A 19202-nucleotide genomic window follows, 5' to 3' on the forward strand; every position below is an offset into this window, starting at 1 on the left:
TTCTTTGGAAAGCTGTTGTACAAATTCTCTCACATAACTTATTTTGGATGTTTGAAAAAAGGTTTTGCATTTAGCCTCTCACTGTGTATGTGTTAAAAATGTACAATTATTGCAGATGATGTGATATTCTTCAAATGCATTCTTCATAGCCAAATAAATGTCATAAAATAATTAAAAGCTTGAAATGCAGTTGTAGCATAATATTACAATTCACATTTGGGAAAAAGTTGTATCAAACTTTCTCTTGCGTTAATAAAAATGGTTGATACAGTTTCTAAGAAGGGAGATTTTTTCTTTTTTAATGACACATGCAAAATCAAAGGCATTGTTTGTAAAAATTTAGGAAATGTCTGTGACCTCATCTTTGGAAAAACAGATTGAGCACCAAACATGACATATTTAGTGGCAATAAAGCTGGATTTGAAGATGCAGTTTTTAGTTTTAGACAAGAAACTGCTCTTCTATTAAAAAGGTCCTTGAATCCCGTTTAAGAGGATTACCTGGTTGTGGAGGCAGGTCTAATAATGATGTCTATTTTTAAATACAAGTGTTATGTTTTTTCTTTTTTTTTCACTTGCCTGATTAGATGTGTAAAATACTTACATTATCAATTTTGATTACAGAATGGCAAAGCAACCTGTTAATTTGTTGGCTCAGAAAGGCTGTTATAATATTTTGTATTTTTGCTTTTTATGGGTGTAATAGTTAATCGACCTAATTAATGATTTGATATATATATATATATATATATATATATATATATATATATATATATATATTCTACTATGGTACTACGATCCAACCAGATCAATCTGTGTGAGGCAAAATGTTAATCAAATCCGTCTGTCATTCTAAAATCATTTCAAAATGAAAAAAAAAAATCTCTACTGGATTTGCATGGAGGGACAATAAATTTATTTTACTATAACATAAAACTACCAGTGCAATCACAGAGGACAACATACATTTCTTTTTTTTTTTTAAAAGGAAAAAAGGACTACACACATGCAATGGCATCAAAAAACGATCAAACCATCATTCCAATCCAATGTGTGCAAACACTTTGAATTTTGCAATAACGTCATCTTTCAATGTAGTAAAATTTTCTAATAATGTTCTGTTTTGGATTATTTTGTTGAGGAAAAACAACAGTGGGTTGAACTTTATGACACTAAAATATAAATGGATTTGACAGCCATTTTTGTTCATTGTTTGTACATATATTTAATTAACACTTGATTATCTTTCAAAAAAATACACAGAATCTGGAAAATATCACCTGCACTATTTAGTACTCAGGTGTTTATCTCTGAGTAACACTGGTTGAATTTTAGGTTAAAGATGTCCTGGATAGATCTTAGTTCAGTGTATGATTTTCAAAATGAACCAATATTAAGTATGACTCGCATAGACAACCACAAACTATTAAAGGAATTATTGTTATGAATCGTTACACCCCATTACACCAGTTTCCTGCATGTTTAAACACAACTTAAGGGAATATAAAAACTCTATTCTGTACCGTAAATTTCTTTAATTTGATTATTGATAGAATGGAATAGAAAAGTGTGGATTTATTGCAGATAGAAAATATAACCAGGTTTTATTAACAGACACTCTCTGAATAATTTGGGAATAATCAATTCACTTTGTGGTTCTATTACTTCTTTTAATAAAACAAATACAGGATAAGCTAATAGGTGAATGAGGTTAAATTGGACACTAACTGTTTTGGGTTTTTGATGTGTTCCAAAAAGGTTTTACATGTCTGCTGCAGTGTACTCAGTGTCTCATATGATGATCCTCAGACAATAGTTGTCTTCCTTCAAACCTGGATAAACATTTTATATCTTAAGCTGAAGCTAGAGCACTCACTGTGACTTAAAGAAATTTTAAATTCCTTCAGAAAAATATTCTATCCTTCATTTAAACAGAAGTTAGAACACAGCATAAAAAAAGATAAAAAATTTGGATTATTTTAGGATAATATGAGAAGTGTTAAAAATGGTTCTGGATTATTCCAGTCCTTTGCTGGCTGATTCTTGAATGGAAAATGAAAGAAAGTTAATTAAATAAGCATAGTGCTCAAACTGATTTTAAAGATTCTTGTGTCAGAAAAAGTATTTATCTCCTCCATAACTGAAGGACGGACCCTGTCAGAGTAATCCCTCACACCCAATCATTGACGTGTGTCATCCAGCGCTGTCCTTTCTGAATATAACCCTCCTTTAGGCATAGTGTTATCAATTTAGAGATTTCTCTTTTCAAAATACCTACTAATGGCATGTCAGAGTCCTCAAAGGGTATAGGGATAAAAAAGTAAACTGGAAAAAATACAGTAGGTTAAACCTACACTGTTAAGGACACGTTGTGGTTCAATCATTTTTATTTTTTTTATTTTTTTTTAAATCTTCACTAGACCTACTTGTCCAAAACAAAATAATTCATTCAAACCTGACTTCTAAAAACACAACCCAGATATTTCAGGTTGTGTATAATATGAACTGTTGCTGTGAAGTTTCTCCCATAAAAAATGGGGGCTGCAATCTAGTCTTATTGTCAGAGGTTTGGCCCTTTTTGCTGCTTATACCACACATGCAATGTTTTTTTTTTAAAGGCACAGGAAAATGTGTTGACAGCTTTGGCTACCTATAAATGTGCAGATTTGTCAACTGTACATGTATAATGCAGATCTGCAGTTCTAGCACATTTGAAAGAGGTCAAAAACTTAAGATCTGTAGAGGGATTTAGGTGCAGTGAAATCAATGTCAAGTTTAAGAAAGCACTTTAGGGAAGTTTTCGCTTTCTGTGCCTGTGTAAAAAGGCACACTTTAACCTTAAAAAAAATCCCGCGGCACACCAGCATCCAAAAATTTAAAAAAAGAAGGAGAAACTCATAGTCTGTATTGATCTACAGCCCCTCCACAATCTCACATGCATTTTTGAGATAATTGTTGCAGAAAAAGCTGGAAACTGGAGCTGTTTTTTTCTCTAAAAGATTAAATAAAAGTTAAGTTAGAAGATTTAAAAATAGTTTGATGTGTGTTCGTTGGTTTCAAGACGTTTAACGACAGATCTCCTTGTGCCCTGTCACTCTCACAACCCAATGCATCATGGGAGATGTAGTGCATAAAACGGCCGGAGATCGGTTTTCGGAGCTTCATTGTTTTGTTCACTTGTTCCACGGTCTGATACTGGATTCTGTGGAAAGCTACAGCGCAAAAGACGAGCTTTAGCTGGTATTTTTGTTAGAACTGAGCGACTTTACGAGCTAAATCGGGACAAGGAAGTGAAGACTTTAAGCACTTCTGATTGGTCAGACTGATGACATGTGATTAAGCCCCTCAAGAATGATTGGTGGAGACAGTCAAAGGGACGGGACTTTTCCCAAATACAGCCGGAGCTGCAGCTGAATCGCGGTATGGTCATTCTTATCAAAATGTCTTTAATAAAATAAAATAAACGCAAAGAAAAGTATTTTACGATCTTTTATATTCCTAACTCCTCAGTGTTTTATCAGGGCCTGTTTGGATGAACACAGAGCTGAAATCCTGGAGATGGGAAATGTTTTTAGATCAGTTAATGAGGGCAATTTTCCACGGCACACTTGACCATCTCCCACGGCACACTAGTGTGCCGCGGCACACTGGTTGAAAAACACTGATCTATTGTATCTACAATTTAATGTACTGTATCTAATGTATTCAATTGCCTTTTAAGTTAAAAATGAGAGAGGCGCTTTTACTTTGACAAACAGTTCCAGTAAACATTACAATTAAGTTATAAGCTTAGAAAGAATAAAGAGAGATTTGTAGCTGTCAGTAAAAACAGTAAAAGGCTGATTTTTTTCTGGACTTTTGCTATGTTGGGGTGTCCAAAATTTACAGATTTTTTTTCTTTTCTTGAAAGTGAAACTACGGAGCCCGTGTCCTGACATTAAGATATAAAAATATATCTTGTTCCCACAGATTAATATCTTGTTCCCACAGGTTATTATGTCCTTCGCACGAAATACTATTCCGTTCCCACAAGATACTATTGCGTTCCCTCAAAATACTATTCCGTTCCCTCGAAATGATTAACTCGTGCGAACGCAATAATTATGTCGTTCGAACGCAATAATTAATCCGTTCGAACACAATAATTATTCACGTCATAAGTCATTCATGCGGATATGCTCTCTGTACGCCGGCATAGCATAACAACAATAGCAGAACGTCACGTTTCCCAGCATGCTTTGCTGCCAATCACTGGCCAATCATTGGTCTTGTTATTACACCTTGGTCACAGGGACACGGTGATTGGCCAATGATTGGCAGCAAAGCATGCTGGGAAACGTGACGTACTGCTATTGTTGTTATGCTACGAGCTAAAGGTAAGTGCTTTAGGCGAAGCAGCCAGCTTAATATGATATTTTTCAGATTTTCATCGAGACAATCACAGATCGACCATTCTTGCTTTTATTTTTACCCCTATTGAATGCTCACAGAGACACGGAAGTAGCGGCAGGAAGCGGCTTTTGCAGCAAGATGACTGAGAGCGTACCAGATCATCATGTGAATGAACGTGAATACGATGGATGCTTCTGTGCTTTTTAAAATAAATAAATCTGTTTTCTAAACATCGTCCGTGTCTTCAATGCAATGTAATGAGACACACACAGACAGAAATGTGAAGGTATCTGCTGTAAATCTATGACGTAAATTAATAACAGGAAATGATCGGCTAGTCAGTTAGCATGTAGCCTAATAGCCTTCGAATGTAAAGATACTGACTGCTAAAGTTAATAAAAGACAAGTCCTGAATATTATTATTCCTATTGGACCCTAAACTACAATATCAGCTGTCTGTCAACAGTCCAGCAAGTTTCCCAAATGCCGGCATACATCAAAGAGCTCTGCGGCGGAGCTAGTAGTAGCCTAGCAGGAGCTATCGTATGACAAAGCAGCCTAGTTATCATAAATCTTTTTATATTTTTCTTATATTCATTGAGACAGTAATAAAGTGATCATTTTTGTTTTTCATGTTCCTTTTTTGAACGAACATGGCTCACAGAGACACGGAAGTTACCGCTGAAAGCGGCTTTTGCCGGCGTACAGAGAGCATATCCGCGTGAATGACTTATGACGTGAATAATTATTGCGTTCGAACGGATTAACTATTGCGTTCGAACGACATAATAATTGTGTTCGCTCGAGTTAATCATTTCGAGGGAACGGAATAGTATTTTGAGGGAACGCAATAGTATCTTGTCGGAACGGAATAGTATCTTGTGGGAACGGAATAGTATTTCGTGCGAACGACATAATAACCTGTGGGAACAAGATATTAATCTGTGGGAACAAGATATATTTTTATATCTTAATGTCAGGACACGGGCTCCGTATGAAACCAATATTTAATTTAACATTGAAAAAAAAGACCATAAAATTGCAATAAAGTTTCTGCTTACTTGATATTTTCCATAACAATTTACTCACTTCTCATGTGTCAAAGTGATAAAAAATTAATTTATCTTTTTCGGACAAACTGTGCATCCAAATTTTGTTTTGTAATATTTTTGTAATATCATCACATCCATATGCAAATCTCTCAAATTTGTGATTTCTGAAATGTGGTCTTACAGGGCAAGGTTTTTTTTTTTCTTTTTCTTTAAAGACCATACATATCAATGTTTTTGAGTATCCTCACAATATTGCAATCATAGGAATCAGAGGTGTCTTATTAATATTTAAAAAAATATTGAAGATGTAGAGAAAAACTTAAAGTAGACCCAATATTATTATGATTATTAAGCACTTAAATTATTTTTTTATCAGACACTGGGTTTGTTTTGTGTAAAACCTACCGACATGTTTCGGCGGAATGCCTTCCGCCTTCGTCATTATGATTAGTTTTGCTTTAGACCTCTACGGCCATAGGATCATGGACATCTTTTTCTGTTTGGATGAACACAGAGCTGATATCCTGGAGATGGTAAATTTTTTTAATTCAGTTAATGAGGGCAATTTCCCACGGCACACCAGTGTGCTGTGGCACACTGGTTGAAAAACACTGCTCTAGGGAGACCCCGAGGCGTTCCCAGGCCAGCCGTGAGACGTAGCTTGTCCTGGGTCTTCCCCGGGGCCGCCGCCCAGTGGGACATGCCCAAAACACCTCCCCACAAAGGCGTCCAGGAGGCATCCGGACTACATGCCCGAGCCACCTAAACTGGCTCCTTTCGATGTGGAGGAGAAGCGGTCCTACTCCGAGCTCTCCGCGGGTGACCCAGTTTCTCACCTTATCTCTAAGGGAGCGCCCAGCACCCTATGGAGAAAGCTTATTTCAGCAGCTTGTGTTCATGAACTTGTTCAACAGTAGTATTAAAAAGTAAAATTAATCTAAAAGGATGAATAAGTATACTTTTCCTCGCAGCACTGATTAATCCTAATATTGGGGTTTGTAAACACTCCAAACACATCAAAAATAAACTCAACCAAGTAACAACAACTTTCATTTTTAGTCTTTATAATGAATGTTTATTGCATGAAATAAATAGCACATCATTTTTAGCAAAATAAATTTTATAATAGGACATCAGATGTAAACAAGTGATTCATTTTCATAGTAAACATCTTTAAAATGAGGCAGCTACTTTTGCTTATTGGGCACAAAGACTGAGAGGGATTTTTGCAAAAGAAACCGTATAAAACATAAGACGTCTGTATTAAAATTATGTGATTGCAGCCATGACAGCTGTCAACCCATAAAAGCAACGATCGCCCATCCTCACTGTTTCTAAAAGCAAAAAACTGTGTGTAACCTTGCTGGGACTGTAGCCTTGACAATAAAAGGAAATTTTCTGGTAAAGTTTAAAGTTTCCACATTAGAAAAAAAACACCACCACTCTGAAACTGGAGTTTAATTATCTGATCATTTCTCCTAACAATTGCTTGCCACTCTTGAGAGCTGTCTTCTCAGTGCAGAAGTTTAGAAGCCTTAGATCTTATTGCTTTCTATTTGACACCACTTATAACAGCATCCACGTGAAATTGAACAGAAGGTCCTTTCTTTTTGACATGATAATTACACATTTCGGATGAGAGTTGTCTACAGTCTAGACAAATGGAAAGAACGAGGCTCATGCATTAAGTGCGCACCAGCAATATGCGCACGGAAGTGTAAGAACAAGAGAAAGTGCCATTTCACACCAGCCTACGTTTCATTTGTCATTATTCCCCTTTTTATTCCACACTATTACAAAAGCCTGACACTCTAATTAGGAAACAGAACTGGTATTTCAAAACTCAAGTATGGGTATTTTAATTGACACAATCTGCTTGTGTGATTCCTTGGATAAGACTCTTATTTTTGACAATGTTTCCATTTTTTTTTTATTTGGGAATTGAATAAAAATCTCTCTTTTTTTCCCCCAATTTTGGGGAATTATTCTCCAAGTTTTGGCAGGAATTGACCAAGACATCAGCATTAAAGACCAACTCTGATGAAAATTGTGTTTTTAAAATGTTCTTGTGATGGTGTTGGTCATATATTAGGAAAATGCCTTTATTTAAATTGTTGTAAATCAGGAGCAGATTAAAAAATATCTTTGGGAAAAGAGCTTATTTGTTACAAAGAACATACACAAGGCGGGGCACAAGCTCCCTTCTCCGAACTCTCAGCAATAGGGAAAGGGGGGCGGAGTTGCTCCATTTTAACTAAAGAAACTACTGTATGTCCTAGAAAATTATGCAAACACACTTTTTTTTTTTTTTGCGTAAAACAACATGTTCCTTAGTGAAAGATGAACGTTCTTACAATAGCTTAAAAGATGATCAGAGTGGGTCTTTAAGAATGGTGAGTAACCAGCTTGAGCAGTTAATAGATGGGTCAGTATTTATAGCATTTCTTCTCATAAACCCCTCGTTATCTTTGGTCTCTTCTGAACAGATCCTCATAACATTCCACACAGGCACAGGTGGAGAATCAAAACAGGTTTCCATTTGGGGTCTGGGTTATTTCAACCAACTAGTAATATATTTTGTTCTCTCATTCTGTCAAACCCTAAAGAAAAATGATGCACATTTTAAGAGGTATTCATTTTATCCGCAAGGCTGACAGATGTAAAAAGCCAAATAAGGTATCTTGGTTAAGGGCACATTAACAGGGGCTGAATTTGACACTACCATAACACTGCAGAATGAATCAGCCTGTCTGCTTGATATATGTATTTTCTTCCACGTTTAATGTCAGGAAAGAAAAAGGGGTTCTGAGTTAAGTTTAAAATTTAATTTCAGGGTAAAACTAGAAACACAGGGTTTAATTAGCAGAAAGGCCCTGCTAACATGAATCATCCTCAGAAAAATAACAAACTCTCGACTTGCAGTGTTTCATATGGCTTGACAAGACCTGGTACAAGGAAACATTTCATTCTTGCAACTAAAGTTTATGACATCCGTAAAGACAAAAAAATAAAATCAAAAACATTTAAAGATATGGCAAATAAATGCAGCTGTTGTCTAACTTGGTAAAAACGGACATTTTTTTTCTGTATTTTAAAAAAGGTAATGTATGCTTTTAAATATGTTTACAGAAGGGATTGTCCTTTGTACTTGTGTCACACAGTCAGACAACTCAGCTGGGCAGCATGCATTTGTCAAAATGACAGGTCCAGGATGTGGATTTGTTATGATATTCCTGGTTTAAACTCCTTGGATACCCATAAAAAAATCCAGCAAATAAAAGTAATGTGACCTAACACCATAGTCGTTTGTTTATCTTGGGAGTCAATTCCTGCTGCACCAGAGTCAAGCAAGCAGTCCCATCAAGTTCTTTCCAAATAGATTTTCAACTTTCTTGAGAAGTGTGAAATTCACTTGCCAAGGGAATAAAAAGTGTTTTTGTGTGATTTTCTGCTCTGTCTAGAATACTTACTTTGGTGTGAAACAAATGGAAGGAAGTCATTTGAGATGATTTGAATATGAGAACCTGCAGCTTTCCAGTCCATCTCTCCTAGCTACAGAGTTCTTTACAATTCTTTTTTAACTTGCTGCAGTCTAGAATACTAATACTAACAATGGAGGATTCCAGTGTATGCCGATTACATTGTTCAATTTTATTATTGATGAATATGTAGACAAAAATCAGAAAAGTGACGTTTTACTTTTCATGAATTTTGAAGCTCTAATAGTAATAAATGTAGAACAAATGCGAGCTCATGAGCGCCCTCTCTGTTGAGACAGTGCTACTGCGTACCACACCGACTATATTTGGGATAGCTTTGCCAAATCTTGCAGTTGCTGTAGCAACCCGTGGCTACCCCCTGGCGCCCCCCCAGTATGTTGGGAACTTTATTTCTCTGATAAAGGTGCAAAAAAGTTTGTTTCCTTTAGTGCATCATAAAGTAATATAAAACCTTAATATATAACCTTTTACAAAAAAAATTGTTTTGTCTGCAATGGCACAGAAAACAAGTCCACTTGATATAAGGGTCAGCCTAATAGAAAACAGTTTCAAAATTAGAACATGGATAATTTTTATGGATAATTTTTGTTGTAAATGTATGGTGCTCAGTTTTACTCTTTTGGGATTGCAGGTGTAAATTAGCTGAATTGGCAAATGTGGGAGATGTTACCGATGTAGGTGTTAACTAATGTGCATTTCAAAAAAGGAACAAAAAGAAGCATATTCCTTTTAGATGTAAAAACCATAATAATATATATTTTTAATACTTTTATTTCTGGGATGTATTAAATAAAACTTAAACTTTTTGTTGTTTTCACGTGCAACCTTCATTAAATATAGAGATAAATAAAGGTAATCAAAATCTGACTGGAATTTCAGACAGATCAGACTAAAATAGGAGTGTACCTTATTAATTATTACTTTTGTGCATGATCATTTATCCAAAAAGCTGAAGATCAGCCCTCAAGCACATCAGATAAAATCAAGCAGTTTTATGATTCCATTAATCAAAATAAGAAATAATCAGAACATTTACGTTTATGGACAACAATGGAGTGGAAAAGTCTGAATAAAAAAGGGAAAGAAAGAAGACAATGACGTAAAGTGAGATGGTATCAGTGGAATTTAAGACTCTTAGGAATTTTTTCTTCTTCCACGGCATTTTGAGATGATACTTTCTTCTGTCTCTGTCTGCCTGCTGCTTCCTGTCCTGCTGTCTGTTTCTCTCATTCCAAATGAGTCCACAGAAATGCACAAGATAATGTTTTTAGCCCCAGGAAGCAAAGAACAGGGGATGAGATACAGACCGGGTCACATTTAAGAAGAACTCTTCAGACTACTGCAAGTACATTTAACCCTTGTGCTATCTTAGATGACCCCACGCTTACATTGACGTGTTCTTCCTACCATGACAAAGGTGGATAAAGGTGGAAAGATTTCATGTTATCCATGGACACCAGTGAGGTTCACAAATCATTGAAGAAAAAAGGTTCAGCGCACTGTCTAGTGGTTCTAGATGACCCAACTCCCAATGTTAAAGTGCCTAGGATAGCACAAGGGTTAAAGCTAAAATGTACAACTTTCTATCATGAAGTCTTGAGGAATTATTGAGACTCTTGAGTGGTTACAGTTTTTATCTTCTGCCGCTAACCTCACCAGTTAAAAAAAAAAAAAGTACTTTCTCTCAGCGCTGTTTAAATAAGTTTGAGGGCTCCTTCTTTGGTGCTGACATGTGATAAGAGAAACACTCCAGAGCCTCCAGGGTGAGAAAAATGTTCCAGCTGATTTTAAATAATTAAGCGAAAGACATAGTTCAAAGCAGGAAACTTTATTGCCGGTGTCACAGCAGGTAAAATGGAATTGAATATTATATTTTGATGTGCAGTACAAGAACAACATTTTTTTTTTTTTTTTACAGAAGCTCATTTTGAGAAACTAAACCTATTTTAGGTTTTTGTGCCTTCAAGAGCATACACATGACACACATTTGTAAGCGGGTTATTGTACTGTTTGCAATTCAAAGGTTAAGCTGTGAAATCAAAAAGCATTTTTTATTTTTTTTAAAAGATGCATTGTAGTAATTTCAAATGTTTTTTTTTTCTCACCAAATATAGTTTTTCTCTTCTAGCAAAGATCGTATTTCTAGAAATCTTTTATATCATTTTATTTTGAGTTTTTTTTTAATGGCTTTTCATTGGTTGATGTTCAGGAAATTCTGGTTAATTTTTCTTTTATCAGTTTTAAATTCACTATTCACTGTGTTCACTTGTGTACTGAAACAACAAGGGACTTCAATGCAGGTCCACGTGTTGCTCTTTGATGAAAGCCCCCTTGAAAACACCTATTTTAGTGAGCATTAATACATTTTTTCACATTTTGCTTACTATTTACTAATTTTTGTGATATTAAAGGTTACTTTACTTATTGAATACTTATTGAATACAGTGTACATTTAACACTAAATAAACTCCAGTTGTTTTGAGAACATTTACCTTTTTTACGGTGACCCTGAAGTTATACAAATCACTTAACACCAAAATATATTTATCCTAAAGATAATTGAAAAAAAAAAGGGGGGGGGGGGGGGGGGGACAACAGTACATTTTGGAAATCAAAACAAAATTCCAGAAACTGAAACACAGTTCCAAAAAAAGAAAAATGAAACGAAAAAAAACCCGAAATATTTGCAAAAACAAAAGTATTTTCCTGAAATGGAAATGAAATGTTAAAAGTCAAACACAATAGGAAACTGGAAAAGATAGGTACCATGTGACAAAGCTGATTGGCTGATGGTGTTTGAGTTTTTCAAATGCGTCTCTAATATCCACATTCTAAAAATGTTTTATGATTAGTACTGATCACATTCAGAAGGACTCAATTCCAAATAACTTTTGGTTGAATTTATGAACAATCTTGATCATCGAAATCATAGTAGGGTTTCCTTAAAAAAGAAAATCATTTTGGAAATGAAAAAAAAATTCAGAAATCTAAATAGGGTGTTAAAATAAAATAAAAAGCACACGCCCATTTCAGTTTCTCTTTGTTTTTCATTTTTTTTTAAATTTAATTGTGATTTCTAGAAAAAATACTTTAATTTTTGTTTTGATTTTAAAATGTAATGTTGCTGTTTACTTTTTTTACATTTATTTTTTACTTTTTTAATTGTTATTATGATTGTAACCCTTGTGCTATCCTTGGCACTTTAACATTGGGAGTTGGGTCATCTAGACCCACTAGACAGTGCTCTGAACCTTTTTTCTTCATTGATTTGTGATCTTCACTGGTGTCCATAGATTACATGAAATCTTTCCACCTTTATCCACCTTTGTCATGGTAAGGAAACACGTCAATGGAAGGGTGGGGTCATCTAGCATAACACAAGGGTTTATATATATTTGTATTGAATGATTTGTTGCTGTGATTTTCACTTTAGGGCCATTGAGAAAACTAGACAGAGACAATAACTGTCCTTCTGTGAGCTTAGTACAATACTGTCGGATTAAATCATCAGGACAGCAAAGGGGCTATGAATCGTACTAGAATTTTACTATTGCAGACTACTAGAATACTATTGCAGATACCAATACACTGAGTCTGTTACCAAATGATGAGTGATACCGTTGTCATTACTGATTTTCTGAAATCAATTTAAACAAGACTACCTACCGTATGTAACACGTTATTGTTGAAATGTTGGTTTTACTTTTTAAACTGTTGACCTTTTCTTATCTCATCATACAAATAACCAAGCTCAAAGGAACAAAATGTCATCAACACAACAAATCAGTATACACAGTTTCAAAGACTTCAAGGAGTGCTAAATAAATTAGTGTATGTAAGGCTTCCTGCGGCTAAACAACACCTACCTTCACAATCCCAAGGACATTGACAATATGATTTCCTAAGGGATCAAAATTTTAAATTGATTGAAAAATCGTTATTTCAATGCTCTGTAGTCTTGAGGCAACTTGGTCTGTGCTTGAAAAGGATCTAACTCCTGTGAATTAGCTTCAAGAGTCTCTGTATTTTCTGAACAGTCCGGCGTCAAACACTTCTGTGGATCCCCTTGTTGTCCGTCCTCATCATGTTTTATGAAGTTGTGCCGAATGGAACTTATTATATTCCACTGATCATTATTCACAATATGCAGGGGACTCGTATGAAAGATATTAGTCCATTTGTGTAACAGCACTGGGGTTTGCCTAATTATTCTAATTGCAAAATGTCTTTCAAATGTTTTGTGGTTTGTTCTAAGAATGGCAAAGGAAAACAAACTCCTCTCAAAGGGACACAACTTATCTGAATGATCATGTTATCGCTGGCCTTTTTCTTCCGCCGTCTGTCAAGCCTTCCCTGTAAATCCCAGCTATGAAGCAACTCTTGTACATGTAGGGATCTCTTGTGGATATTTACTAAAACAATTGGAGAGAGGCTCAGGGGCAAAATGCAGCTGGCTGTGCTGATGATCCATCATTCAAATGTCACTTTTAGCATTCATGGCTCATTTATCAGCATGTGTGCCATAAAACATTGTAATTGTAGAGCATGAACTTTGTGTGGCACCAAACCACTGGCACCCACTAAATGTTTGATTATTTTAGCTCCTAATGTGCCTCGACTGGCGCTAGATGGAGTTTTATGTTAACATTTTTATGTCTTACTGAATAGTTTTTCAAAACCATTTAAGAAAATGTGTCTAAATTGGGCCTAAGCCTATATTTAATTTAAAACTACACGCCTCTAATTCCCATATTTTTTTTAGATCTTGGATACCTGATACTCTAGTTAAATAATTACAGTGAATAAGTTACCCAATAATCACGATTACTTTATCATTCACTATAGCAGAATTTAAGGTTTTGGGGCATGTTTTCCATGACATCTAATCCAGCCTGATGTTTGTCAGGAAAGTATGCAAACAAAAAATGGATAGAGTGTCCTGTCTTTTCTTTTTATTCAATCAAATGTTCCAAAGCGCATGTTCCCCAAAACCAAAATAGGCTCATCCCCATGTTTTTAAGGCAACACAAATTAAAATTTAAACCTGGAAACAAAACAAACGAAACACCCAAAATGTCTTGCACATAAATATGCACAGTCATCAATTCCATACCAGGATATTCCCATTGAGATTAAAATGCCTCTTTTGCAAGGGAGTCTTGGCTAATTTATCATAAAATGCCATCACAATTAAGTTTTCCATAGATTTTATATATATATCTTTTATTTTACAATTAAATGTTGGAACTTTTTTAGAATCTGTTTTGTTTTTAATCATGTAAATGTTAAAACAATTAAGGAGTATTTTTGACTCATGTTGACATAAAAGTAGTGTGAAATTATTATCTATTGCCCCAGCTTAACGCACTTCGCGGAAGCAACCAGCCTCCGCTCTGCGTCAGATGGTTCAGGCTTCCACGGTATGCGTTAATTTCTGATGATGCACATTTCATCTGCCATCAACCCTTACTTGTATGACAGATAAGCAGGGGTAATCCTTAAATTTGAAACAAAATTGAAACAGGGCTAAAGAAATGCCAGTCCCATCACAATAGAGGATTTTTCATACAACAAAATAAACATTTGGGAAATTTGAAAACATGTAAGTTAGCTTGAAATGAAAACCTGATGATCTGAATGATGATCTTATCATTTTTCCAAGTTTACATGTTTCATAAATGTAGAATACTCAGGAATTCAGGGAATTCATCTCCTTTTGATATTGAGATTTCCTGCTCAAAACCTGGGAAATTCCTGTTTTTTTTTTACTTGGAGTTGTAATAGCTGTCTTGTACTGTATAGTATTATTGTATTATGCAAGCAAAAGCAATATTTACACAACATGGTGAAAAATTAAATTATTTCGAAATTGGGGCTTTCTAAGATGGTGTCAAAACTAGAAACCAGCACATTTTTTACAGTCTTTTTTATTTTTATTTTGTCTGTGTATTCACTTGTATGACCTGTTACTTTTGCTTTTGCTTTGTTTCCTCCTGCCTTCTTTCCCCCCTGACCTGATGTGCAGATGTCGATGTGTTGTTTGGGGTGCATGTGCAGCAGATAAATAGCTAGTCTGCTCTTGTTGGTGAGAGAGACAGATGAGACCACCATGACTTCCCCCTGAGAATTTAAGAAATCAAATTTAAAAGCTATTTCCAGCCCCTGTGCCAGGTACAGTCTCGTCACCTGGTTGATATTATTGAATGAAATAGCTGCAGCACTTTTTGTTTTTGTGTGCGTGGGAAAAAAAAGGACAATAAAGAATGGCGATGGAATAGGGTTTAAAAACATTTGAGTTATTGTGGCACAGAGGTAGACAAAGGCATGAGATACTGTGTGTTTTAACATCTGTGTGAGTTCTTATGTTTGTAATAGATCTAATGCTTTGTCAAGCCTGTCTACATCCGCCTGGAGAAGTATTTAGACTGTGCCATAACCCGTCCTGTCAACAACAGCGCTCTATGTGGCAATGCAGGACTTGGATTCTTTTCAAGAATATCTTGTAATCACCTTGTTGACTCTTTGCCCTTTGGAGTGTTTGAGCTTTGGGAGCTGATGGCGTGTGTGTTTAAATACCTGCGTGCGTTGAAAGAGACTCGCAGCATTTAAACCGACTCCACAATGGTCTGGGATTGTCATCCTTATGTAAGCACTTCTGCAAAAACCAAGAGTGCACATCAATGTATGTCATCTGGCATGCTCTACATCAGGCCATCGTCCAGACTGGAGATCTCACATAAACACATGATATCCTCCTGCTGTGTCTTACAATCTCCAAGCGGGAGCTTTGACTAGTTCCATTTCTTCTCACATTCCAGACCCCTCACTGTATCCTCTCACCTTCTTGCCTCGCTCTTCACACGACCCTCCACATCCTTGCAACTCTTTCTCCATCATTTAAAGACCCTTCTCCTCCTGAAACATGTTTACATGGATTAGAGTGTGTGCTTTTTCTCCTTCTGCTTCTCCTTTGAGTGCCTGTTCAATAAGCAGATGGCTGTGTTTCCTTTTAAGGATTGATCACATTGAACTTGTGCAGCAGTTACATGTGGACAGCATCTGGGTAGGGTTGTGTTCAAGTGCAAGCACGAGGAGGTAGGCAAAGAGTCACGGTTGAAAATAGATTCACAAAATGACACCGTTTTTCAAGATGTGAGTTCTCACGGTTTAGATTTTAAGGCGAGCTGTCAATGAAGTTAATTTAATGCAAATTATTTTATCCACGTTTTTATATCATCTACCAAAAAAATAAGCTGTCTCTTTTTAAAGACTTTACCTTTACTTTTGTTTTGAAATACAAAGTATGCACTGGTCCTCATCCAGATTTAGATTTACTATGAGAGGTTAACATTCTCCGTGTTGTCATTCTTAAGTGGCTGCAGGCTTTTGGCTTGACATATTCCTGAGCCATTCTTCCACTGTTTCTGTGTTGCCTCTGTTTTTCTTCCTATCTCTTGCTCTGTCTTACACACGCACACACGCACACACCAACATCCATGTGTACACACACACACTACACAAGGTATGTCTAAGTGTCAAAGACTGTCTTGTCTGTAGAGTAGCAGCAGCTTGTTACCAAGGCTTTTAAAAAAAGCACAGAGACCCACCGCAGAGGTGAGGATGTGTGTAAAATCTCATGAGCAAGTTGCACAACATCTCACGGCTCGGTGCACGTGGAAATATTTCTTCTCGCCGTAATACAGCAAATGATGACAATATCAGCAGAGGAATTACTATAGGAGCTAACCCTCTAAATTCCTTTGCTGCATTGTGATTGTAAGGTTTTTGAAGAAAGCAAAAACTAAACAAAAAAAATCCTGCTGAAGCTGTCTCAGGACAACATAGGAGCTTTTTTACTCAAATGGAACCAACAACTGTGAAATCAAACCAAAAATGTACTCCCTATGATAAGAAGTAAGTACAAGCAGAAAGTGCAGTGACTTTAAAATAAGAACACATAATATTCAGTTGCTGTTGTTTTTTGGATCAGTGGTATGCTGAAGTTTTTAAAAACGCAAAACTGTGACGACTATCTGTTTCTTTAAAATATAATTTGTAGTGTTTTGTTCTACACTAAATGGGATTATTTACAAGAGTTGCAGGTACAGGGGGTGATGGTGGAAGGCAGCAGACTTGCAAAAGAAATTGTATGATTTGTAAAAGGCCTAAAAAGTAATAAACACAAAAAATGGATTAAATTAAAGACCCACTCTGATGAAAATTTGTTTTTTTTTAATATGTTCTTCTTTTAACATTTTTCAAATAATGCGGAAAAATAATCTCAAAATTGCATTTCTGATTATTTTTGTATCAAAATTGTGATGAATCAAGAGCAGACGAAAAAATTGTATTTGAAAATGTTTGTAGGTGTGACGTAGAAGCTACAATTGGCATGCACTTGTAGACGACTAGATCTATGTTGGTCTTTGTTTGCTTTGTCTGAGCTGGGATCTGTATGGCTGGATAGCTTCAATATTGCATGGCATTTTTTGGCACAGCTAATGTTAGGTTGAGGTTGTGAGGGGCTCTGAGCTAGCAGGAAAACGTGTGAACAGATGAATGACAGAAAGTGGGGCCGGGCTTACTCCATGCCAACAGTCCCGCCCACCGCTCAAAGGTGAATTTCTAATTAACACCTACCGCTCTGCTGAGACTATATCCTAGAAAAACCACACAGGTGTTTTGATTTTGCCTAAATCATAATTAAAAGACCACTGGGAACACTTTTACAATAGATATAAAAGATAATTTGAATGGATACATTTGTTTCACCAGAGGAACCACAGAGATGAAGGCTCTGCATCACTGGAAACATTTACACTTTAGGAACAACATGTAATCCTAGAGTCAGAAATGTGAAGCTCTAGAAAACAGCAAAAAATGAAATTTAACATAAAGGTCGGCTTTGATCTTGAAACTAAGGATTTGTTTGGAGTGCTTTTGTTTTTTTTTTTGTTTTTTTTTTACTTCTCTCAGCTATTTGCACACAGGGTCTCAGGAGTGTAAAGATTAATCTCACATTTTGTTCTGGTTTTACTAGGCATGCAATAATGATAAGTCAGAAAAGAATTGGTCTTTTTCTTTCCACACCTGGACTGCAACCTTTTGAAACAGCTTGGTATTTTTTTTCTGAAAAGTTATGGAACTACTGGATACTAAGAAGTTAAAATTGTTCAACCTTGAACTAGAAAATGCAAAGAGACATCCAGCATTGTAGCAATATTAAAATGCAGTTTTGCAAACCTAATTTATGTGGAGTTCTCCTCTCTAATAAAGTTTTTCCTCTGACAGGGTACGCTTTATAGTCTTGAATGCATTTAGGCTGTTATACAGTAAAAACACATTTCAAAGCTTTTCTCTTTATTTATTTTGGTTGTAGCAACAAAGATGCATATGTGCTAACCAGAAAACATTTGAATACAAAATTCTGGACAAATATTTGACCAAAATTGTACCATGCCTTAGGAACTGGTATGAACCTTGTATTTTCTGTCAATCATGAACTCAGTTGAATGCTCAGCAGTCAGAATGTCATTGAAGGAAAGGTTTCAGGGTGCTGCAATGATCAACTCAAGATCCAGACTTCATCACATTTGAAATGCTGGAGCAGAACCTCAGGAGAAAAAGTCTTGCCATGGCCAATGCCCTCAAAACTCACTGAACTGCAGAGAAAAAGAGAATTGATGCAAGAGACCGATAAAGCCAAACATGAAAAGACTTGAAATTGCTGCAGCTAAAGGTGCTTCTTTAGCTGTCCTGTGGTTGAACTTGTTTTTTTATGCTCTCTTTCTGCATTTTCTTAGTTTTTCATTCAATTATATCACAAAAAACATCGTTGTTGCCCTAATGTTTGTGCTTAAAATAAGATGATTAGGGATTAGGTACTGGTTCTTATCTAACCATAATTAGCCAAACCTTTGATGTAAATAAGAGTGTACCTTTTTGGGCATTCAGGTTTTGAACATTATTTACAAAAAGGACTATAATATCCATCAACTTAAAAAATACAATGCATACTGCAATATATTTTGTATATGCTGTATAAGGAAGATGAGGTGATTAGTAAAAATGAAAATGTGCTGTACAGCCAACAAAGATTTTTTTTTTTATATTGGATTTGAAAAAAGAGAAGAAAATATACTTGGAAACTTTTTGTAATGCAAATATTATGAGCAAGGCCTCTAATTTAAAAACTGGAAAAAAAGCCTACATGTCTGCATTTAGTGCTATTTATTTTGGTATTTCTGCCTGCTTGCGTG

The 19202-nt window shown here is 35.7% G+C and overlaps 1 protein-coding gene across 1 annotated transcript in view; it reads left to right on the forward strand.

Moving 5' to 3' along the window:
• The window catches only part of chrm3a (cholinergic receptor, muscarinic 3a), a 98440-nt gene that overhangs the window by 55624 nt on the left and 23614 nt on the right, over positions 1 to 19202 (forward strand). The window lies entirely within an intron of this gene.

The sequence above is a fragment of the Oryzias latipes genome, chromosome 15 (genome assembly GCF_053564925.1).
Source record: "Oryzias latipes strain Hd-rR chromosome 15, Olatipes_Hd-rR_3.1".
In the NCBI taxonomy this organism is placed as follows: domain Eukaryota; kingdom Metazoa; phylum Chordata; class Actinopteri; order Beloniformes; family Adrianichthyidae; genus Oryzias; species Oryzias latipes.